Source organism: Centrocercus urophasianus, unplaced genomic scaffold (genome assembly GCF_019232065.1).
Source record: "Centrocercus urophasianus isolate 14NV4802_14NV808 unplaced genomic scaffold, USGS_Curo_1.0 seq_28, whole genome shotgun sequence".
Lineage (NCBI taxonomy): Eukaryota > Metazoa > Chordata > Aves > Galliformes > Phasianidae > Centrocercus > Centrocercus urophasianus.
This window is the reverse complement of record NW_024884844.1, coordinates 3,036,663-3,061,146: the sequence shown is the minus strand read 5'-3', so window position 1 is coordinate 3,061,146 and position 24,484 is coordinate 3,036,663. Positions and strand designations below refer to the sequence as shown.

The following is a 24,484-nucleotide window of genomic DNA, read 5'->3' as shown; positions in this document are numbered from 1 at the left end:
TCAATACTCATTGTACTTGAACTGCCATACACCCAGTGCTCTGAAACAAGGCCTCAAACTCAGCTTCTCACTTTCTCTTCTTTGGGTCTGAAACAGGACAGTATGGGAAGCTTGGAAGCTGCTCCAGATTAGGTATGACCTGAGGTGACACTGAAAATTTGCATAGAACGAAAATAAATGGAATTACAAATCTAGACTCCAAATAAGCTCAACGTGGTTCACTTTGAATCCAATCTTAAGTTTCAAATGTATTATCCAAGAATAGTCCATACCACATTCTGACTGGCAACCTGCTACATCCGGTGTACCCGTAGGCACCCTAACGAGCCCAAACAGAGCTGCTATCTCTCTATTAAGCCATTCTGCATTCATAGCTTTCTGTAAACAACAACCTAGAGCCGATCTCTAAGGAGTCACTTGATCATAGTGTGACAGCTTTATGGAACACTTTAGGAAAAGAATAACAGTGCAAGAGGAAGTTGAGCGTGCTGCTGAAGCCAGGAACATCTTAGAGTATATTGGTAGTTTCAAGCCTGTAATATGAAAACAGATGCTGTGAACTTGCAGGAAGTCAAAGAAGGGAAGAGACAAGGTCACAATAAGTAACAGATCATTACCAGATGTTATTGGATGGGTCCCCAGTGGTCATTACAGCCATCAGGGAGGCCAGAACACTAAAACAACCAAATTTTACAGCTGACCGAAGCCAATTGCAAGCCAGGGTGAGGCCCAGCTCACCGCACCTTCCCACACACAATGTTCTTTGTGTAAGGGCAGAAAAGGATAAAGCTGCCTGCACAGAGGACGAGGAAGAAGAGCATTAAGTATCACAGAATGGTAAATTTAACTACTCCTCTATTTTTTAAGTATTAAAAATAAATATGCAAATGTATTAATAAAACAAATCACCTCATTTCTTGGTACGCAGCTGCTAGATTATGATATTTGGAGGCTTTTTATTATTTTAAAAGACTATTAGGAATGAACAGAACAGCTTTCCAAACTCACTTCTACCTCTGATGATTTCAAGTGGATTAGACTCAGAACCTGCCCTTATTTGAAAATATGTTTTAAAATGGCAGTCCATGACCCTAACGCAGATGATTGCTAATACAACACTTCCTATTCCCAAAGCTGGATTTCTTATTTTGGTTTCATGACTCAACTCTATAAAAGGATTTAATAAATTGGGGTTATAGAGAAACATTAACAAAATATTGTCTTGATAGAAACTTCCCAAAATAAACTCTCAGTAAGTTTTTTAACATGTTCCCTAAAATAGGTTAAATAGTTTTAAATTTGATTTTGCATTAAAAAGACATTCTAGTTTCCATGCAACTGTAAGGTTGGGAAGCCTAAACTATTTGCTCACCAAAAGTAAAAAAAAGCTGAAATCACTGCAAGTTCAGATAAACTAAAACCAGAAGCTGCATTTTTAACATAGTTTAAGAAGCCAAAAGAGAAAAAATAAAATACAAACTGCTGGCCTTCAACCACTGGATACAACTGAGTAGATAAAGCAGGGGAAAAACACCTCTGTATGCTACAAAGTTGCATGTTATAACTTGATATGACTGTAGAAGAACAAGTCATGCATTCTCTATACCCAACAAGCCTCATCCACAATTACCAGAAGGCAGCTTTAACAGAAAAGAGCAATGGAGAAAATCAGATCTTCAAACCACTGCAAATCAGTGGTTACCAACCACTGGAATACACACAGATCAATCCATAGCAGCTGGCTGAATGGGCAGCATTGGTTCTAGTCATGGCAGCTGTGTTATGAAGCCTTTGAAGCTGGAGACAGAAAACAAACCGGTAAAATTCAGAAAAAGCTTTTATTCTACTTATAGCCAACTTCAAGTTGAATTTTGGCTGGCACTAGAACTGAAGTATTAGACGAGGGAGGAAAGTTGTCTGCGTATATTCTGTTCAGAATAACTAAACCTGAGCCAAACTACCTTCAATAGACTTAAACACAGCAGATGCTAATTCTGAAGCTGAATGTAACTAATTGGACACTCTCCATCAAACTTAGTTTTTAATCAGAAATGCCACTTCCATAAAACAGAAATTTTCACGTGGAAAATTTCAGTTTTGCCAAAAAAACATCGATTTTCTGTTGGGAACATTCAAATAATGGCTGGCTGGCTACCTGCCTGGAAAACTCCTGTCAACTTTGCTTCTTCCTCCAACAAAGAACAAGCCAAGGAAAGCCTTCCAGCAGCGCTGCCCAGAGCAGTGACCTCACTCCAGCCATGCCCTGGCTCTCAGCTTCCATCCTGCGCTGCCCAGCTCTGCACCAGAGCTCAATGCTCTCTCCCCAAGGAAGAGCAAGTTTGGTGATGGACCTGTGCAGAAACTCAGAGCATCTCAAATACTTTTTTTTTTTTTTTTTTTTTTTAAAAAGAGATTTCACAGTTTTGCTACTTAAAGCCGCTTTTAGATAAGTACTTTTCTGACTCACCTCTGTCTCCTCTGAAAGCTTTTCTTTACAGGAAACAATTTCTATTTTCAAGCCAACCCAAGAGGACTTGAAGTTCACAGAGATTTGACTGAATCTGGCAATGAAAATATTGCTTGTGTTCAAGTAACTTAGCAGTTAAACCTGAAAATCACCCACCTGAAATAAAAATAAAAGAACCTGGAGAGGGGGGAGTTTTGCTTCTCAAGTGATCTCAAAGTGGTCTAAACTTCCCAGATTTGTAAACTACAAAAATCTACTCTGTAAAAGGGTCATTTTCATAGATCCTGTCCAGAAAAAATAGACAGCATGATTCCATCTGTATTTCTTATGAGGTGCAACATGAAGCCAACCCAATGGTTCTCCAAAGCTGTGTCATGCTGACCTCAACCACAGCACTCTGTCAGGGATTATGACCCTCTGAAATTCTAGGCTCAGACCACGGACTCTACACACTTTTCTTCAAACATTTTAAGCTCTACAAACTCAGTAGATAAACAAGTAGAAAGAAAAATTACCCTCACTTTTGGGATGCATTTCCTTCTTTTGAAGGTGACAAACTTACAGAAGCATACAAAAGCTTCTGTAAAAACAGTATTGGGAGAAAACGTAATGCAAGAGGATGGCAATGCCCCAACCTTATTTAAGAGGTTTATAATTCTTAGGGCTTATCAGAGTCGATTTGAAAATACTCAAGTTTTATTGCTTTTATTTCTGAAAATGGCTATTGTTTTTTCCTTGTAGTTTTGTTCTCTGCAGAATTACACAGTATTACTTGGAAGTTTCCACAAAATTAACAAAAACTGCAGTAGTTACCAACGGAGCAGAAAGCAGCAGCGCATGACCAAGGCTAACTGTGAAGATACCGCAACAAAAACATCTCTACATTTCCACCTTCTAAAAGTAAAGGCAAAAATAGCAGGAATGGAACTTAAACAGCCACAAAACTTTGAAAGAGGATATTTTTAAACACAAACCGGCACCAAAATGAAGTCATGCCATGTTACCCAAGTGAAAATAAAATTCAAAGTGGCAAAACTTGTAATTATATTCTATTCATCTCAGCCCAGACAGTTACCTCTCACATAATGATACAAAAGAAGCTGACTTCTAATTAAACATAACAGTGAATTAGTTCTCAGGTAAGGGACACGTGTTTCCTATATGAAAACAGTAAGCATCATTCATTGCATCTAGTAAAACATTCTATTGAGAAAAATGGCCTGAGCATTCTGCTCAGAACTGAAAACTTCTAAAACCAGCACCACTCAAGAAAAGATACTGCTGGTTTGAGATGCAGTCATTCATTTACTCTACATTTGACAGAGTTCTGAGAAGGCAAACAGCTTCTCCTCAAGAGCACTCACGTTCAGCAAAACAGAGACCCCAGAGCTTCTTCAACACATTGGCTAAGCTCAGTATAAAGCTTCACATCCCAAAGAAGCAGGAGCACAACAACACTACAAACCTGTAAGCTAACTAAGCAATAAAACAAATGGATCACAGCTCCAGTTGGAATAAAACAGTTGAGCAGGGCAAGCAAGCACCCACACTTGGAGTTAGCATGTGACAGAGCTCAAAAGCAGCAAGTTATTAAAAGGAGAAAGTACTACAAAACTGTAAAAGACTACGACAAGCTTTATGCCACCCTATTATTTATCATGCTGCTATTAAAAAAAAAAAAAAGAGCTGATACTCTGGCAGCAAACCAACAAGGGAAGAGCTCATCACCTGTGACAACACCTTGCCTGTAATTAAATAATCTCTTATTTGTCTTCAGAAAACATCCAGCAGGCTGCAGCTCTGGCCACTCCTTACTTATAACTTACATTTACTTTTTTGTGATAAAAATCACTTAACCATAAAAGTTCATCTCTAAAGTCTTAATCAAGTGATAAATTTAGCTTTATATGTAAAGTTTAGTTTTAGCAGTGAAGTTAGCTCTACTTAGATGTAAAAGTTTGATGTTAAAAAATGAATATGCGCTATGTTACATAGCATTTGCAGTTCAACTGCCTATCTTAGCCTTTCCTCAGTGTTTAAGAATCAAAGAGAAAAACAATGCTGTATTCCTAAAGTCAAGTGATTGAAGCAGCAGATCGGTTTAAGAGCCTTCAACCCACACTAATTCACCTTCCAGTATACAAAAGATTTACAAAATGCTTAGCAAAAAAGAACACATTTGAATCTTCCTTTCCACTGAAACACGTTGAACAAATACTCTTGCAGCCAACAAAGAGCAGTTCTAATGCCCAGGCTGTCAGTAAAGAGAAAGTCACAATGCGCTACCTTACAGCCAGCCTGGGTGCCATGAGGAACAGCACCACAACGGCTGGGCCTGACCTGCTCTAAGGGCTTACAACTCATTTCCAATGAGGAGGAGCTTTAAGTAATGAGTTACTGTACCCACCAAACGCGTCCCCATTTCAAACTCATAACAGAAGGAACAAGCTCTGGAAGCATACGGTAGTCTATGGAAAACTGACAGTGGAGACCTGATGCTACCCTCGGTGCGCACGTTTCCAGCAGAGCTGCCACATTACAAATACCAGAAGGTAAAACAGTTCGTTTTTTTAAATTAAGACAAGCCTCATTTTGCCATATTCAGCCACATTCATTGACCATAAAATCAATATACTTCTACAATACCAAACATTCAATGTTTGGAAACTCATTAAAAGCTCTCATGGGGACTGCTGACATTTAGCCAAAGCTCCTATCAAAGACAAGGCAAAAGCTCAAACAAATTAAGAAAGAAAATGATGTTACAATGTGTACACTGAGGAAGTAACTACATTCTCAAGCACACTTGTGGCCCAAGCCAAACACAGTGAAGGACTTAAAATTAGACTGCACTTTTTCCGCCCAACTTTTGAGACTATTTTGGAGAATAATTCACTTTTTAGTTGCACATGGACTTGCACTGGTAAAGTAATTGAAATAATCATCATACACAAAAAGCCCCTCTCATCAGCACACTGCACAAATGTCAGTATGCTGAGATGTGAACCTCTGACAGACTGCGAAACTCCTCCAGGCCTCCCTGAAGCTAAAAGGATTGAAGTCCTTCGACAGAGATGGTAAAAGCAAGTGTCTCTAATGAAGAAAGATTTGCAGAGTGAACTCAAGTTTCTCAGCTTCTTGTCCCTTTGGTATGGGTAAGAATTCAAATCTCTACTGTTTTCTACTGAAGTAGTGGAAGAGATGCTATTCTGCCAGCAAATAAAGTCATCGCTTCCTTGAATACCTTTCCTTTGAGGCCATCAGTGAGCGCTTTCTGCTCAAAGCCAAGCAGTCAACATTCTGGGACAGATTCATTTCCTTTTTCTAAAGGGGAACAGAAGCTACTGTGAAAGAACGAACTCAAAATACAGAGCACACATGAGAGCTGCAGTGTCTCCCTCTGAATAATGCCCCAGGCAAGACACTGCTGGTGGCAGGAGGATGGAATATCTGGAATTCATCCTGTTGTCAGCCATCCCAAAGTCACAGGGAGTCTCTGAGGAAAAATTCAACATCAAATCAGGTGTGATCAGATCCAGCAACACTAACATGCACAGAAATTACAAAGAACCACCAAGCTGCATTTGCTTGTTAACCCCTTCTCCATGGTGTAGAGGTGACCAACTGCATAGACCCAAAACACAGTACAGAAGAAATAAGATTAACAAAAGCCAAAAAGAAATCAATCAGATACAACAGACAAAAAAGGAACAATGGAGGAAAGCTTTGACATAAGACAACAAATGAGAAACCATACTGGTGAGATCAAGTAAACTCAAAAGCAATGCACATGAACTTTTTATGAAGAATCTAGCTCAGCTTCCCAAATGCCCAGAGTAAGCTCTTCTAGAGATTTTATGTTTTATCTAAAGGAAAACGCAGTTCTAAAACTCCTCACAATTCTTGCTTATGTTTCATTCTTAAAAATAACTTAAAATAGGCTGGCCACTGTTGCTTCCCCTGGAAAGGCAGACACAAACACAGGGCCTGCACATTACATATTCACAAGCTGATGCAGTTGCCGCGTTGAAGCTACAAGGCTAATTACTGAAACCATCAGCTCTATATCATTTCTCTCCTTTCTTCAAGTTTTCCTGATCCCTTCCATCTCCCTCCTTCACTTCTCAAGGCTGAACAATCCCCTTTCCTACTGTTCAATTCCTTTCACAGTCCAAATCCTTCTCCACATGATGCCTACTTCTTTAATCACCTTTCAACTTTTCTCTCTGGCCTGTTCCACTCTATCTTTGTTGTTCTGTGTCCTACTTACCTGAGGTGGGCACAGAAGACAGAACAGCATTCCATGTGCTTGTGAAAGGACATCACTGTTTACACATCATTACAGAAAATAGCAAAAGGTTTTTAAAAGATTTCCCCCCAGTCAGAAAAATCAGTGAAGGACCTGCATATTCAATGACTTCCACTTAAAGAGCCTCACAGTCACATGAATCTGGGCGTGAGGACATCATCCTTCTTCATTTCCCTACTATCTGTCCAAAGGGAACTAACTCAATGCCTACTAATGCTTAGTGATGATTCTCTTTCAAAATAAAACCTTCGGGAGAGAAAACAACGCAGGAAAACTGATTAATTGCAAGTCTATTCATAATGTAAAAAGCATGTTGACAGTAACAAGATACAGCTTTCCAAAGCTAAGCTTTTTGATATCTAAAACGAGAAAAGAACTTACAGCTTGTATAAGCATTAAGAAACACCATGAAGATAAAAGATCACATTCATTTTTTAAAGTGGATCTACTGCAGAAAGCATGTGGAGAAGGAACAGCATAACCCCAAACAAACGAATCTACAGAGACGGCATTAAAAGGAGACAAGCCCTCCAAGTTGGCACAACCTGCACTGCTCCAGGTGGGCACCACACTTGGAAACTCTTTTCATTCTTGTGCCTCTGCAGTCAGGGCCAACCTGTCTTACACCCACCTCTACAGGCACTCTTACAGTTAAATTAAACATGCCTTCAGCTTCCTCAATTTATTTGCAATCTTCTGACATAAAGTAAAACTTCTGCTTCTTACGGGAATTATTTTTTCCCCTAAAGGACAAAGGTACAACATCCTAAAAATAATGCTATTATGAGACTTTTAATTATAAGGCAGCATCAGTACTGCAGCCATGGACTGCTTCTTCCAAAGCTTTTTCATAAACTAGGACTCAACATCTCTATTGGAGGGGAAAGAAAAAAATAAAAAGGCTATGCCAAACACTTTTTAGCCAATAGATAAGCCGTATTATCTTAGAAGTGCAGCTTATTTATATTGCCTACAGAAAATATTTCTCCCAACTGCAGTAAAGATAGGTTCTCAGGCTTTAAATACAACTCATCAGATTCTCTTATCTAATACCACTACAAAATAATAATTAAAAAAATAAGCTTTACTGGCAGTTTTTTTTTTCTTGTTAATATGAATTATTTTTTCCATACTCTATTAGCAGTAACAGTGCCCTAACATTACTCAAGAACACTGATTGCTAGTTCTGAGCATGAGGCATTTTTCATTAGTCAATTATCTGAGTTCCTTATGGTGTGCCCTCCTGTGCACATCCTGCCCCAGTACCTCAATGCCACAAACTCAATTTCTGCTATAACTAAGCCTTCCAGCACGCATGCAGTCTAATGCTGCCAAAGTGCTTTGGAAGGCATCAATTGTCACATCCCAATATTAAAAGACTAAAAGAAGAGTGACGTATGGCAATGTATAGAATGCACTTGTTAAGAAAGAAATCAAGTAACTGGGTTCCCTCTGTTCTCCAGTTTCTGTTCACATACACACTGCACTGTAGGTGAATTTGAAGCAGTTGCAGGAGCTTTTCTCTGCTCAGCAGAGGGAATAAGGTCTTTGCTGCACTCCCGTAGATGTGCAGAAGAGACATTCTCCCAAAACAGAGACACTAGCAGCACAAACGGCCATCCTCAGTGACAAGATGCAATTACTACTTAAATAGCAATACGTTCTCACCACAATATCACCAATCACAATCAGTTCTGCTTGGAAACCAATTCTTTCATAACAAGTACACAAAGACACAAAGCGTGGTAAGTCAGGAGCAAACCACTACCCAGTTCTGCTAGCCCAGCAGCTCTGACCAGAGAATAAGTACTCACCAGCAAGTATCTGTCGCAAGGGATTGGTAAATAGCAACTAGCCATCTCGAAAAGATGTCGTTGGAATGGGGCTGCCAATATCAGCTCCACAGGCCCAGAATTGTCAGGAAACTGAGTAAATACTGATAACACCCCAGCCTGCTGTGAAATTGTTGACGTTTTCTGTGGAAACGTGTGACAACAGCATGTAATTTGTTCCCTGCAACTCAGGAAGGAGGGTGACCCATTACTAGGAAGGACTGCACAGCTCCAGGAAGCTATGAAGAGTAAAAAAAAACACAGCTCCATGGGTCCTTACACACTCCAATAAATGTTTAAGTCATCCCAGCTTTGGCCAACACTGGAAAGGACCCTCTCTTCTGCGCCAGCATGGTCAGAAACTGGAGACTGGGAAGCCAGAGTACACAAGTGGTGTGATTCCAACTGGATCCCTTGGTATCTGGGCACAGTGATGCTAAGGACAAGTGAAACAGTGGTGGACTGTAACAGGCATCTACTGCTCCTCCAGGCAGTGGAGAAGAGAAAAACGTAAAGAAGAAATGAATCAAAGCTTGTCCTTTTCAGATTCAGGAGCTGGCATCAGGGATTTCTTAATAATGAGTATGACAGACAGAGGCTATATGCTGAAGAGTTTACCACCATCGCAGCCTTACCCCTTTGAAAAGAAGCTCCCACTCTCCAAGGACCAGCACAGCATGTTTATTCAACAGAAGGTCACCCAAAACTTTCTCAAAGAAAAATAACTTTTTTCGCCAGCCAAGAGTACGAGGAATCCACAGTGTCCATCCAAAAACGTGCTGTTCTCTAAGTCACAGCTGGAATCCCAAGAGCAGAAATCCCTGTTATTTAACATAACACTAGCAAGAAGCTTGCGCCTGCTGGTGACAGGCAGGCAGACTGCTAGGAGCTGTGCTGATTCTTTAAGAAGCACTATTAAATAACAGACTTGTCCATCTGTCCTCTCAAAGTATATAAAGAGAAACACAAATTAGAATTTGTTCAGTGTTAGATCATCTGCTTTCCTCTAAGAAAATCTGCTGAAAAAACAGGAGAGAAATGAAGAGGTGCCAAGTAGAGTGAGCAAGTGCTGACAGAGCTCATGGAAGTGCAGAAAAATCTCATCTAGCTCTCAAGAAATCCAAAATAAATAACTGAAGAGGACAGATACCCAAACTCACACAGCTTATGCATTCTTTGTGGTAGGCTTTAAAAAAAAGCAGGTTATGCTGCATGTACATCTCTGGCATATGGTGGTCACTACAGCAAAGTAACTTGCATCTACAAACAACCAGAAATACTTTTGCCACTTTATATTTCGTAAACCATTTTGTAAGCTTGCTGTGACACTTCTGAAACACAATATGGGAAGATGGAGTAGGAGTAGCTATGCCATCTTTACATTGCTAGTTCTAATGATGCCACAAAGCTGGTTTTCACATCTCATCTTGAAATTCCACGGACAGTTCGATTTTTAACCACAGGCGATAGGGAAGGTTTTAACATTATAGTTATTTGAACATTTATCTGAAATTCACCTTTGTTCTTAGCTTGTTTTCCTGATTTGTAGTCTTCATTAAGAAGCCCCTTTCAATTTTCTGCTGGATACGATTGAGAAATTTCAGAGTATACAAACTGTTTTGTAGTGGAACACTATCTGGTTTAATGGAGACTAGAGAGCTTTTACTTAGGTGCCCATTTTCAAAACAGCTGCAGATAAAAGTATGACATCTATGGGAAGTACACAAAATCTATGCAAGGCAACAAGGGAGAGATATTAAGCTGACTGTTTGACAGTAATATTTAGGTAAAGAAAATAAAAATCACCATCTCTGCTAGTAGAAATTCAAGAAAAATATTATCCCAGGAATTAGAGAACAATTCCTGAATGAAGATCATGCCATCTTTTCAGAAGGGTAATGGCTTATGGAGAAGAGCTTGCAGGAGAATCCATGTTACTGGGAGGTACCAGTATCCACTGTATGGATACCACTGTATCCACTGGATGGATACAGACTAAAAAGACGAAATGCAACCATCAAGAATAGGAGGAAGCAGCCAACATTACCTGAGACAGGCAGCACTGTGTGTCCAGGACAGCAGTATCAGCTTGGGGAATGCACACACAGTATCATAAGGCCTTGGTATATTTTGAGGTATGGTATAGAAGTGAGAGGACTAATGCTCAGAAGTCACAGATATTTACATTTTACCTGCCATTGAACAGTGTTTTCATTTTCTGTTTTGGAGTTAAAGAGACCAGAATTCAATAGTTCACCCTTAGCAGGACAGTGCATCAGATGCTGATAATAAATTTATCAGATGCTGATAAATAATGACCTATTTACCAGAAAGAAAAAAATCATAACACCAAATGATCACCTATAGTCTGAGCAAACACACACTTGTTTCTATATTAAACTCAGATTTTTGTTTTACTTCAGAGTTTAATTTTCAAAAGAACCAGATTGACGCTTTTGTCCTAGAAACAAAAGGAAATTCTGAAGGTCAACAATCAGGATTCCAATAGTCAGAAAGAAGGCAAGGACAATGTGATAAACTCTAGCTCATGTGATTTGACCAGAGGATAATTAATATCATCTCTTCCTGAAAGAGCATGCACAACCGAATATCAAAGCAAAGCTTCAGAAAATCTGTATTAATGGAGCATATCACACTGTTCAAGAACATCGAGTTTTGTTTTGTATTTTTCCCAAGATACAAGTAAATAAGGAACAGAAGGAACATAATTGGTGAACTTTTGAGGAACAACAAAAGATATTTTTATTTCAGTTGAAACATTTTGACACTCAAATGCAGGCAGATGCACCATTACATATGGTCTCAGATCCAGCAAGAATGTCTATTTACCTGACAACTGTGGGAGCATGCGATTAAGATGCTATTTTGTATTACTTGCATGTCTCAGCCTAGGCTCAGAACTGAAAATGTCCAGTTTTGTAATTTAAATTAAAGTACGTATTTCAACATTCCAGAATCAGATTCCAGATTTTCTTTTTTGTAATTCTTTTGCTGATGCCCCTATTGATCACTTTTAATGATAAGAATGACGTGAACAAGCAGCTTTGGAAAATGCATTGAACAACATGGGGAAGAGGGAAAGAAGTTAAGGAAAAAAGCCACAGATACCAGGATTTCAAAAAGATGTGATCATGTCAGGGACTATTAGGCATTACTCTGATGAACTCTTTATTTGACATAACCTGGCACTGCTAGCTGAAGCAGCAATCCTGACCTACTCCTGTGTCTGGCCACTTGTCTCCAGCCTTGCATCATCCTCTCCCTACTGCTGACACGGCCATTTGTACAGCCATATGGTAACCCAGAGCGGAGAATTAAGAAACAACACAATTTTGGCAACATTATTTTTCAGACCAACTCCCCGCCATGGTTCACTGTGTGGTTCAAGCACTACGGCAGCACAAGGAAGACAGGAGGGGCCACAGGGAGAGGATGCAGCGCCTTCGTTCAGAATCATGGTCCAAATGGTAAAACAGAGTTGAGGTATTGCATGCAGCCAAGGGAAGATCATTCATTTCATGAAAAGCAATTTCAAAAGAAAAATAAAAGCGTAGATAACAGTCACAATGTGGGGAAAAACGTAAAAGGAAACTCAAAACAGAAGTTTCAGACTGTGCATTCACTGACCGTGGGGCAGGACAGCTGGATAAAATGGGGCGCTAAGCACAGTAATCAATGGGATTTTTATTTATCACAAAGAAGTCGAAGTAGGCACTTGTTGCAAAGAAAGTGTAAGAAATTCAGTAAATTAAAGCAGGATGAAGGATGATTCAATAGAAAGAGATGAAGATGCAGAAATACAAGGGCAATCATTTACAGAATGAGCCAATGGCACATACTCTCCTGCAGCGCCAGAGACCAGACATCTCATGTATCCTCCACCACTTCCAAAGCTATTTACAAGCTATCACAAAAAGCCTGAATTCATTAAATCCAAACCATGCATCAAAGCCAAAAATTAACATCCACTTGTCAGCGCTGAAATAGTGGTGCTCTTTTTATGTTTAGCTAAACCTTCCTCGGTATATTTGAATCCTTAACATCATTTCTCTACTTATCTGCCACTGTCTCCCTTAAAAATTCCTGCATTTTTTAGGTCCCTTTCACCACAGAATACACAAGGACACGCATACAATACAGCAAACAATGACAATGAAGAACAGTTGGGAAGAAACAAGCAGCATGTGATTTGTTTTGTGGTATCTGCATCATTAATTTGTGTTTTGTTTCAGGAGGTGCCAGGAGAGAGATTAAGACTATAAAGCTAACACAGATTGTGCTGGAAAGGTCAAGTATTCCAAAGGATCATGAAAATTGAGTGATACAATAACACAGCCAAAAACATAACATGAAAGAGATGATGAATATTGTGAGAAAACTTCCCTATAAGGCTCCCTGTACTATTTCATCTAAAGGTGGCACAGTGCCTGGCATATAGCAGAAAACTAGATGGTCAATAATCAATGCACACATCAGACATTTTATTGAATCTGTGCTTAGCTAGACAGATAGTGAAACTAAAAGGGCTTGAACAGAATACACACAAGTATGAAATCAGACCTAAACACCTCTTTTGGTTTGTGCTCTAAGGTTTCCAGGAATATGAGATGCTTTAACACAACCCATAATGAACAAGACTCCATCATTCTGTCTGTGCTGGTAAGAGACTTGCACAGAAGCTGGTATTTGCTGCACTTCCCCACTTCAAATTTACGTACTCACGAGGCATAGAAGAAAAATAACCTCTTTTTATCCAAGACTCTCGAATATTTTACTGGGAAGCAGTATTTCTCATTTAAGAAACAGAAGAAGGAGATGCGCAAAACTGAGCAATTTGCCTGTCGTTGCACGGTGAGTCAGTGGCAGCAGCCCACGCTGGTCACACATCTCACTGTTCTTATCAGGTACTGGCATTGGAATAAGGGTTGTTATCTACATGCCATACATTAATAACAACATGATCCTCACATAACTTCAAATTTATGCTTGTTGTTTTTTTTGCCATGACAATGAATGCAGGAATTTACACAACACACTGTAATACACCAGCTGCCTCCTTAGTCAATCCTTGTCTTCACTACCTCAAGGAAAGGAAGAAACACACCAAGGCTTACCAAAAGCATTGAAAATTAGCTATATGTCACACTAAATAAAACCTACAGTCATCCCTATCTACAGTGTTAAAAAGCAAGCAAAACAGAAACCAATTTATTGCCAGTTATTACAAATCTGCACCAGGAAGGTTCAGTATAAACAGGGCCAGCTCCTTACACCTGTTATCACTAACCACTGTCAGCATCACTGTGCTTGCATCCTTAACCAGACCCAACACAGCACTGGACTCCTTTATCTGTGCCAGTCATTCTGATGCAGACTTTTTCTCCTCAAGGTATGAAAATGGATTAATATGTGAGAGGTAAAGAAAAAATGATGACGGTGGTACAAATAAACAAGGAATATCAATATATAAACAAAAGAAATTCTTAGAAGAAAGGTTCATTTATGCAACTCTAAAAGACAAAAAACTCCTTTAGTTAACAAGCAACCCTTAAATCCCACATTACTTGGCACAACGATCCCTATAGCATATCAACTTTGGCACACAATCACACAACACAGCCCAGGAAAGACTGGATTTTATCTTCACCAGTGACCCCAGTAGACCATTCCAGAAAGACAGACCTTCCTGTTTTAACTGGTACCTACACACGTCTACAATTACAACTCTCTAGTAGAAGCCTCCATGTAGCTTTCTTACTGCACAGTCAACTTTACTACTTATGAGAGCACTGCTGAAGTGCAGACCTTTTAAATTAATGCACATTGAAAATACGCATCATTACTTTTGCCAAGAAAACACTAAACATGGCATTTTGCTGTATGAAAAATACATGAAAGATTAAAGTTGTTTTTTGGTTGCTGGGGTTTTTTTTTTTTTTTTGTGACAGAGCATCTAATGTTACTGAAACAAACCAGCAGGAGTAGGCTGGCAAATCCAAGGTGTACTGTGAAGCACCTGAACAAACACACTCCTCTACATGAAATCCGATGTGGTAGGGAGAGATGGATTCTGAAGTTCTTTCTTACAATGTTTCAAATGCAACATCCCAACCTCTCCACGCGCTAAATACTTCGACAATTATCGCCTGACAGTACGGGTGCCTACCCAATCCAAACCACTCTGGCTAGGCTCATAGGTCACTGCCAATGCTGATGGAGGCACAGGAACTGGAAGGTGAAAAGCAACAGAAATATAGGAAAATCTGCTTTAGGAACTGCAGTAGGCTCAGCACAGGTTGAGGGAGTGGCATCAGCTGCACTGTAAGCTCCAAGCACGCATTCACAGATATTCTTGTTGAGAACAAGGTCTGCTATATTAACATAGCTCTTAGGGTGTCCATGAATCTACACCTCCCTTCAAAGGAAATGAATTAATAATGTTTAGAACAACTCCATCATCAATTACGTTTAGGAACCTGCACAACTACAGAGACCCTTATTGCAGAGGGCTATCGGCGCTCAGGAAGGGTTGGACATACACTGCTGCACTCAGGGAGAACTGAGGAAATAAACTGAACTCTGTGTGGCTAAGCTGAAGCGTTTTGGGAAAGCGTTACACAAGGCATTAGTACAGGGCTTGGAACAGTAATTGCTACAGACGTAAACCATTTATATACAGTAGCCAAAGTGTAAAGGCGGATAGGAAAAAGAGAACTATCAACGTATTTGTAAATACGTATTTGTATCTTCATTTATTTCCTTGACAACTTAGCTAGCTTTAAGTTACAAGTTCTAAAGATGCACGTCAAATGGTAAATGAGGTCTTCAAAGCCACTTAACTGATTCAGAAACTCAGGCTTCCCATCTAAAACAAAAGCAAACATTTAGGCACTAAGCGAATTTACCATCCGAGCTGCTGTATGCACTGAAGAACTCAAGTCATGAAAATAATTTTGAACAATCACATGAAATACTAACTTCATATCTATTAATTTTATGCTCTCTATATATTGGTATTTTGTGTTTTCATTCATATTGATGTATAATCAAAGAATTTTAGGATGTTATAGTCTCAAAATAAACAAGAGAGTTAGGCAAAGCAGACTGTGATAATAAAGAGAGTAAGTAGAAAGCTTACCCCTATCCTGGGCTCGCTCACAAAACACCAGCAAAGGTGATCTCCAGCAGAGATCCTTCCCCACTGGTAGCCAGCTCTTCAATAGGTCTAAGAGGGGTGCAGCCAGGCTCCACCTTTTCTGGCAGCACAGGTGAATTGCTTTCACCTGTGCTCCTCTGGCTGATTCATTGCTTGCCTCAGGTGATCAATCAGAGGTTCAGGCCGTGACTCAGCAGTTCCCATACAATTGATTATTAAGATGTTCAAGATTCATAGAAAACTCCACAAAACCCTTTTCCTGGGTGAAGGAAAAAAAGGTTTCTCCCAAAAAGCCTGAGATTCAGATGCTCAGTTCTCAGTACCATTCACTGAAAATCTAGCACATCTTTTCTCTTTTCTTCCTGACCTCCCTCCTTGACATAACCCCAAACAGCACCCACTTATTCAATAATAAGGTTGATTTTATTTCACCACAGGAAAGAATTCAACCAAATGAACTGGACATTCGATAGTGAATGAGAATGACCATGAGTACACTAAGCTTGAAATAATGATTTTGCTTGTTAGCAGAATTTTGTTTTACAACAATTTCCTATGCAGACAAATCCTGTACATTTGTTTTAATATGTATACTGTAATAGATCTAAGCCAAACAAGCTCAGATGAGACAAAACACAAGCAGAACAGAAACTGAAAACACAATTCAGCAAGTAACTAAAACGTGCAAGGTCCATGTGAGACCCTGTTGGTATACACAACACATATACAAACCATCAAAAGCATTCCATTTCTTAGAGTTTACAACACACGATTCAGGTAGCACTAAAAAACTAAAATGTGTTTTTAAGGAGAGACAGATCAGCCCACAGCGTAACGTGTTTAAGTCTTTAACAGACATTATCTGTCTCACAAGAAGTAAAATTACATAAATTGCTGAGAGACAAATGAGGTTTTTGCCTTTTTTTTTTTCTCTCCACTGGAGCACTGGAAATCTGAACTAGGACATAAAGGTTAAGAGCAAGATGTAATTAGCTGCATTACTACATTGGGCTATTTGACAGAACCACATGTTCCCTTTTGTCTGTCCCATCACACCAGCACAGCACTGACTAGCAGCATTCTTTTCGTGAGAAATGGGGAAAAAAACCAACACATTTTTTCTTATGACTTCAGCTGATTTCAGCACGAGTCTCCTGACTTAAGAGGCCATATTTCAGTTTATTGGCACCATCCCAGTAAACCAGTATACCTATTCAGAGTACTCACTATTAAGTTTCTAATATTCATACTTAAATGGTAAATGTGTCTTATGAATTGGGATCCCACTCACATAACTCCTTTTAAAAATTAAGATACTTCAAAGCTCCCAAAGAAGGACATTTGTTTCCAGGCGCGTTCTCATACAACACTAAGGAAGGCCTGGAAAACAATTAGGTGAGATCACCAACTTCTCTAAAAATCAGTACACTTCTTAGAAGATAATTGCTTGAGCATACTTTAAAAAAACATCCTAACTCTATGCTCTACCAGCTGTAATGAATTCTACCACACTCTATCTCAACAGGTTTACAAAAGAACATGAACAAGCCTTGTGTTGAAGCTTTCTCTCCCATGCACTTGCAGTTCCCCTTCTTGGTGCTGTGGATGAAACTCCCCAGTTCTCTGCTGCTACCAAATCAGCCACGAACCCATCTACCAGCACAGGCTGAGTGCGACAGTAACAGCAAAGCACCCATGACAAGTGGCCAGCTGAGCCTTGCTCATTCTTCATATTGGGAACAGTGACTTGAATTACTACCAGTGCAATTGCTAAACCCAAAAAAAAAAATCCTTATGTCTTAAATACTTGATTTTGTATTATTAAATCATGCTCACTTTTGAATGTCCAAATCCATGAGCTTCTCATTTTCCTTACAGAATAATCCAGTCCTCAAAACACTCAATTTTCTGAACTGGGTCGTCTACAGCTTTTAATAAGAACGTGCACACTTCTTGCACCAAGGTTATTAGTAAATGTAATGAGACAGAATTAATTTAAAGACTGATTTTTGAAGAGCATGACTAATAAATAATCTCTCTATCCTGTTACTTGCTCATACAATATAGTCATTTGTAGTCTTCTATATGGTCAGCTTCTGATCCAATTTATGTTTTCTCTACTGATCCCAACAGTTTTCACCTTTAAATAACCCCTCACAGGCAGTGCATTCAGGGATTTATTACATTTAATGATTTACTAACCCTAAGATCCACTACATTCAAAGTAACACAGACATAAATTTAGGAAAAAAAAACTTTATGAAGTGACATCAGTGCTTTCAGATCACAAGACCAACATTTATTCTTAAAAATTTAGACTGTTTTCTGAAAAGCATGCATTTCTTCTGCAAGTTCTGACAATTTCTGTGCTTTGTCAATGAGGAGTAATCAACTACAACAATACAGAGTAGCATACAAACTGGTCAGACATCAATTCTGCTGAAGAGGATCATAGAAGGTAAATGGGAAGGAATGAATATTTTTAGCAGGTCATAAGATACAAATATAAACCAGCTACATCATGCTGTTGTAGAGAGGGAATTCCTCATATGAGGATGCTTAGTCAGGCGCACAGCCCACAGGGTAGATGAAGGTCTGCTCTCATGTCACTTCGTATTGCAAAACCTCAAACAGATTAGCTGATAAGGCCTCCAAAAATATGCAGATCGACTAAGAACAGCCAAGAGATTGTTTCAGCACAAAGAAGTACAAAAATGAAGTATCTTAAAAAGTCCAATAATCACAACATACAGAAAAAAAATCAATTATGTTACCTGAAGTGAAGGTCTAATGGTCCGCAAGAACTTAGAAGCATGATTAATCTCTTCTCCATAGATAGCTGGTGCAATGTTTTTCAAGAAGCTCCACATCTAACATCAATTAGATATTACTTTTTTAAAATAATTGACACAGAGGACAGCAGCACTCCCACAGACAAACTGTCAGGCAGAAGAAAGCACTTCTGCAAACAGAACGGTAAGTACAAAATAGAGTAAATGAAGTGGCCAGGGAAGAATTTAGTCTAAATTTAGGACTATATTTTTGTCTCTGAAGTAAATTTCTAACCACCTGTTCTATAAACAGGCTTAGTTAAGGAGCCTCAGCCAGTTTGAAACGATGTTCAGTAAAACGGATTACGTGTTGGGCAGAACTATAAAACAGCATGCAGCATCGAGCAATAAAATCTACATTGCTCCATACCAGCAGCAAGTTTTAATAATTCCATGCCTCAGGTTTTTGGGGAACTACCCACAATGGCTGAGAAGACTGTTTCTTTTCCAATCTTCCCCATCTTTTACCTCTTTCTTTCCCTTTCTCTTCGTTGCACTCAAAACAAATGCCAGATGCTGTCATCCTTTTCCCTGAGGCATTTAGGGTTGGCTACAGAAAAGAAGCAATGGAAGAGGGAACGGATAATGCCTGGTTTCAACAACATACAGTGTACAGTTTGTATGTCTTGCTCACTGACATAAAAGAAGCAGAAGATCCACACAAATCTAAAATACACGAATGCTTTCTTTCAGAAAGATTCAACAAGCCTATCACATCCCTTAAAAGAACCAAGCTTCTCTAAGAATGTGTGTGTATATATATATATATGAATATGTGTATATTTGTAGATGCCCATTTTTATTTCTTTGACTCCAGCTTAGACTCTAGTTAAATATCAAGTATGAGTATAGAGGAAGGGCTACAGAACGAAATGGCCATTTTCAGGAAGAAAGCCATGTTAAACAGATTTCTGACATCAGGCTAACATATGCCAGCAATATTCTATTATCCTGTTTCCTTAAATGTTGAACAGCCAGGGAAATTAAAAAGAAGCTTCATGCTGCAATGACAAAATAAGATAGGCTTTGGTGTACCTATCAGTCAGCTGAAATGCAGACATTAGCACACTAACATTGCAGATGTCTGGATGACATAAGTGTCAAGTTGAAAGCAGCTGACTCAAATGCAATCTGAAGCGGTAAAAGGAAATGGGGAAGAACTTTGAGGAACTAAGAGCATGTCTGAATTCACTTCCTTTATCACTTAAGATAACACTACAACAGCACTCAAATCTTAAATGCGTGTATTTCTATGTGATAACAAACCTGTTGAGCATTAACGTAACTGCAGTCATGGCACTGTGTGTTACCAGCTGTGCTCTCACCATGCCCTACCAGTGCCTCTCTTCCTCCTCACCACAATCAATGCCTTTCTCAAGGTGCACCAAAAGTATCACCTGTGTAATCTTACCACTCCAACTGTTAGGAGAGAGAAGACCAGAGACGCCCCACTGCTTCCTCACCTCCCCGATAGAAACATTTCTCAGTCAGAACAAGCTTGTGCAGGACCGCACTGCTGATCACTGTCTAGAGGTCACTGGCGCAGTGGTGGGGGAAGTATCAGCACCAGCCTCCTCCAAAACTAAAACTTCAAAAAGCAACTCCTAACCCCAGCTGCATCCTCTTCTTGTAGCATAGGACTGGCTGGTGAGCAGGGATCACATAATCGGAGGGCGTAGGGAAGGCTATTGCCATCTAGAAGCCCTTATTGGTAACTTGATTTCATTTTCCAAAGTATTAGCAACTGTGAAAACCAAAACATCAACGCAGGAAACACCCACTGATGTACAAACGCTCTCCTGACAACCAGAACAAAGCTCCACTTCCCCCTGGGTATGCACTCCACCCAAGGTGATAAAACCATACCATTACCTGCCTCAAGTGGCACACAGGAACTGCCCAAAAGCCACATTCCCAGGCAGCCAGCATGACTGAAGCCACAGCTGGGTTTCACACCATACTTTCCCTATTAGCCATCTCCAACTGCTCCTACAGAAAAAAAGAATCAACTTTAGAGTGCTGAAAGTACCTCAGTGAGGCCATCTGGCTTTCTATAGCCCACCCAGTATCCCAGGACCAGGTCTGTGGGAGCTCCCTCAGCCTGCTCCCAGTGCAGTAAGACCAACACTGGTCTTACTGCAAGCAAAGGCAGCTCCTGACAGCCACGGGCTGAACCTCTGAGGGCAGGAGAAAGCCTCAGGAACAGTTCTGGGTGTGCCGTACATTGCATGAGTTCCGTAAATACAGTCGGAAATACAAAAATTAATTCAGCAACTCATACTTCAAAAATTTCTTTCACAGTTTTCATTACAATACACAAATAGGATACTGTGCTTAACATTTGGTTGACCTTTGAGGAAAAATTTCCGAGTGAATATTTTGCTGGATCTTTGCAGAGCGCTGAACATGCACACAGATGTGAATGTGGCTCCACAGAAAAGATTAAAAATTAAACCACTGTGGAACGCAGGATGTAAATACATCATTTTCAAATGAAACTGTTGAACATCTTGTGGTGGTGGTAAAAACCAAATCACCATGCAAAATGATAATACAAGAAAAGTCAATTGTGTGTTTCTAATAATAAATGCTCTTGTGGCTTTTGAAGTCACAAAAAAAACTCTTGGCTGAATTGGAGCATTGATCTCTGTAGTTATTTATGTGCCGTTCCTATTAGAATTCTATTGAATCCCTTGAATGGTGAATGGAAGTGCTTTTGAAAACACACACAAAAAAACTGTTAAACAAGGGACAAAATAAATGGAAAGCTCAGCATCGCCAAAAGAAGTTTGAGAAGGTCAGCAAAACTTTCAACTTTTTTTTCCTGACGTACATGCATGTAAGATGCTGTTTGGTGGAAATGATTACCTGTAACACAACAGCAATACACAGGATACATTTCCCTGTCACTCCCAAATTGGAAGCAAGAGATGGGGATCTGTTCATCTAACATCGTTTCAAAACTCTTAGCATACTCTTGAAAGGTGTTCTGCTGTAAAATATGAATTGGCTATTAAAGATTTTGAAGTGTTGTCACTCCATCCTTTTATCTACTAGAGATCAGGATGAAACTATTTTATTCAGCATGTGTACAGATATATCTAAATATGCAATATGCAACAATTAGATCAAAGACACTTAAGAAACATACTTCTCAAAACAGAACTCCCTACTGATTTTAGGTCACAACAGTTTTTATTAACAATGCTTACTATATATGTGCTCCTAATAATGATCTGCAAGGACAGGAAATGCATGAAAAGCCTGAGATTGGGGTCCCTAATGCCTTCATTCACATGCATTCATTCCTTTTGTTGTCAATTCTTAACGCACCTTGAGGCAGTGTCAGGGCACTGGAAGGAGCTGGGTCCGCCATCTCACGAGGAACTCCACTCCACCCTCACTGCAGAGATGTGAGGCCTTCAAAGCATGGCTTGTTTTCTATGTACCGCACGCAGCAAAGCGGGCTAAAGGGGAAACCTATTTCCATGCTTTGGAAGCTACAACAAGAATGAAGCTGATTTGTTTTGATAATTATTAGTCAACATTTGTTGTTGGCTTTTCCCCCCCCCCCCACTTAGATGCACAGTTACTATTAATACAATAAACAGCCATTAGGAAAGGCATCTCTTCCCTTTTAGCATTTGTGTTAAAACCTAACAATCGATTGTGTTTTTAATGTTAAATGTTATAAAGATATTCATGCACTGCCAAAGGAAAAGGGTTGACTATGGCTTTTCCTGACTAGTAATTACTGTCATTTAAGTTTGGAAAGCACATTTTTAGAATGAGGTTTTATGTTTTCAACTGAAAAATAGAATAGCATAAAGAAGTTTACCTTCAGAAGCTTCTGTATTAATCTGCCTTCATTTTTGCTGAACATCACATCTATTTTCTCAAGAACTGTAAGAGGAAGGCAATGAGCACCTCTGAAAGAATCTTCAGCACAGCACTCTAATGACTTTAGTAGCATCCTATTCTGAAGCAGCTGCATATAATAGCAGCAGTTGGAACACAAAGATTCCTCTTTTGTACCTTCCTCTTTTCACTTGTGGCACCACAACTCCACTGAACGATGGCAGCTTCGATTCTGAACAGACGGACTGAAAAATGCTTAAGTCATTATACTGCAGAAATAGAAACCAGAAGGTTGAGAAAGAAAGAGCAGTTTTATCAGCAGTGTAAGGTTTATCCAAAGGTGGCTAAATGTCAGCTCCAGTCTCAGATGTTAATCAAGTTCCTCTTTCAAGCTATTCTCACATACATCTCATTAGTATAATTCCTACAAAGCACTTTTATTTCTACTTTCTCAGGACCACATGTGTGTTCCCAATGCCAAACAAGTTATTATCCACAACATCCTCACCCAGAGAGGGATGCTTTTTTATTGAAATCCTTCTGCAAAAACACCCGGCAATAATGAGCTGCACACATAGCTTTCCTGTAAAAGGAGGGAGCACAGAAGTTCCACTGGGGGGTACAACAACAGAACCAGACCACAAGAAGGAGGCAATGCCTCTGCTGGTAACTAAAACTGAGTATTTTAATTGCTTGCTTCAGTTTTATTAAATAGCTCACAGCTATCTAGAGATTTTCTAATCTTTCATTTAATTAATGTCAAGAATTAAGTTCTCCTGGAGGAATTTCCTCTTAGAGGACTTCTTGTCAGATGTTAATTTTCAGCCTATTTTTTCAGTCTTCTCCAGAGGAATTCTGCTGTAAGTGTAACTGTATATACCCTTAGTGATTACCCATGCCTCATTTTCTTATTGTATCTCTTTTAGCTTTCTCTGTGGCATGATCTTGAAAGCAGAGTTAATTCATATATTTATTGCATGAGTTATTCTACCCAACAAAACCTACTTAACTGTGGAGAAATTAGAAAACAATCCAGTCTCAGTCACACACAGGGACTGTGCAAAGCCAGAAGTGCCATTACAAAGGAGCAGAGGGCACCCACTGCACCCTGCCCTGCCCAGCACACACACCGAGCTGGGGCTGCCAACAAAGGCCTGCAACCCACAGCAGGAGCAGGGAGAAAGGCACAGCACCACCACTGCCCTGAGCCCCTGAAGCACTGGCAGATCTGATGGGTGAAAGCGACCAAAGAAACGTAAGCAGGTCAGAACACGCGGGAAAGCAGAGCAAAGAACGTTACATTTTCCTGACAAAATGAAATTAATTCCCAAGTTTATATACCAAAACACTTCAATTCAAGAACACAGAAACAAGAGAAATGCTAGAGTAACTGGAAGGTACCAGTCTGTGGTATTGCTGATTGACCTATTCCCTTGTTCAATCACTGCTGGATTTTAGTTTCCACCTCCTGTGGCTGCATATACCACAGTTATTTCAGCAGAAACCTCCCATGAGATAATGACATTATTTGTTGACGTTAAACAAAAAATATAAACCGCGCTTTCGTAAACCTTTCATAAGCACTGAGAGGAAGTTCTCCTTCTTTCCCAGCTTCCCAGGTCCATCATCCAGGCTCAGACAAAGCCAACACATCCATGCAGTTTATGCAACATGCATACCTTAAACAGAGAAAGTATTATTTGCAGATTAGGGTTTCCAAAACTAACCTACTTTCTCATTTGTGTGCAACTTGTAAAGCAGACAAGGGCGTCAATCCAACAGCAGCCTTCCCCAAAAAGCAGAAAACCTCTTCAAGAAAAGCCTTAATAGAAGTGCACAGCATGGAAGCTACAGGCCACGAGGATTTAAAATGCATATGCCAATTTCTGCAAAATTTCATTTTTAAGAAGTAAAAATAACTAATACATCTCCTTGCTCCTGAAGTACAACTTTTCTAAACAGGGGCACTACAACGAAACTGACCAAAGCAAATCAGGGGCAGCACTGAGG

General features: G+C 39.6%; 1 protein-coding gene across 2 annotated transcripts in view; it reads right to left on the bottom strand.

The window, feature by feature from the left end:
• PTPN4 (protein tyrosine phosphatase non-receptor type 4) overlaps nt 1-24,484 on the bottom strand; it is a 99,183-nt gene that overhangs the window by 69,204 nt on the left and 5,495 nt on the right. Inside the window, exon 1 of one of the 2 annotated variants that reach the window (XM_042827370.1) lies at nt 18,560-18,670. The exons of the other annotated variant lie outside the window; for it this stretch is intronic. The gene's annotated coding sequence lies outside the window, so the exon portion shown is untranslated. Of the gene's footprint in view, nt 1-18,559; nt 18,671-24,484 lie in introns of those variants that run through there. 2 annotated transcript variants of the gene reach the window in all.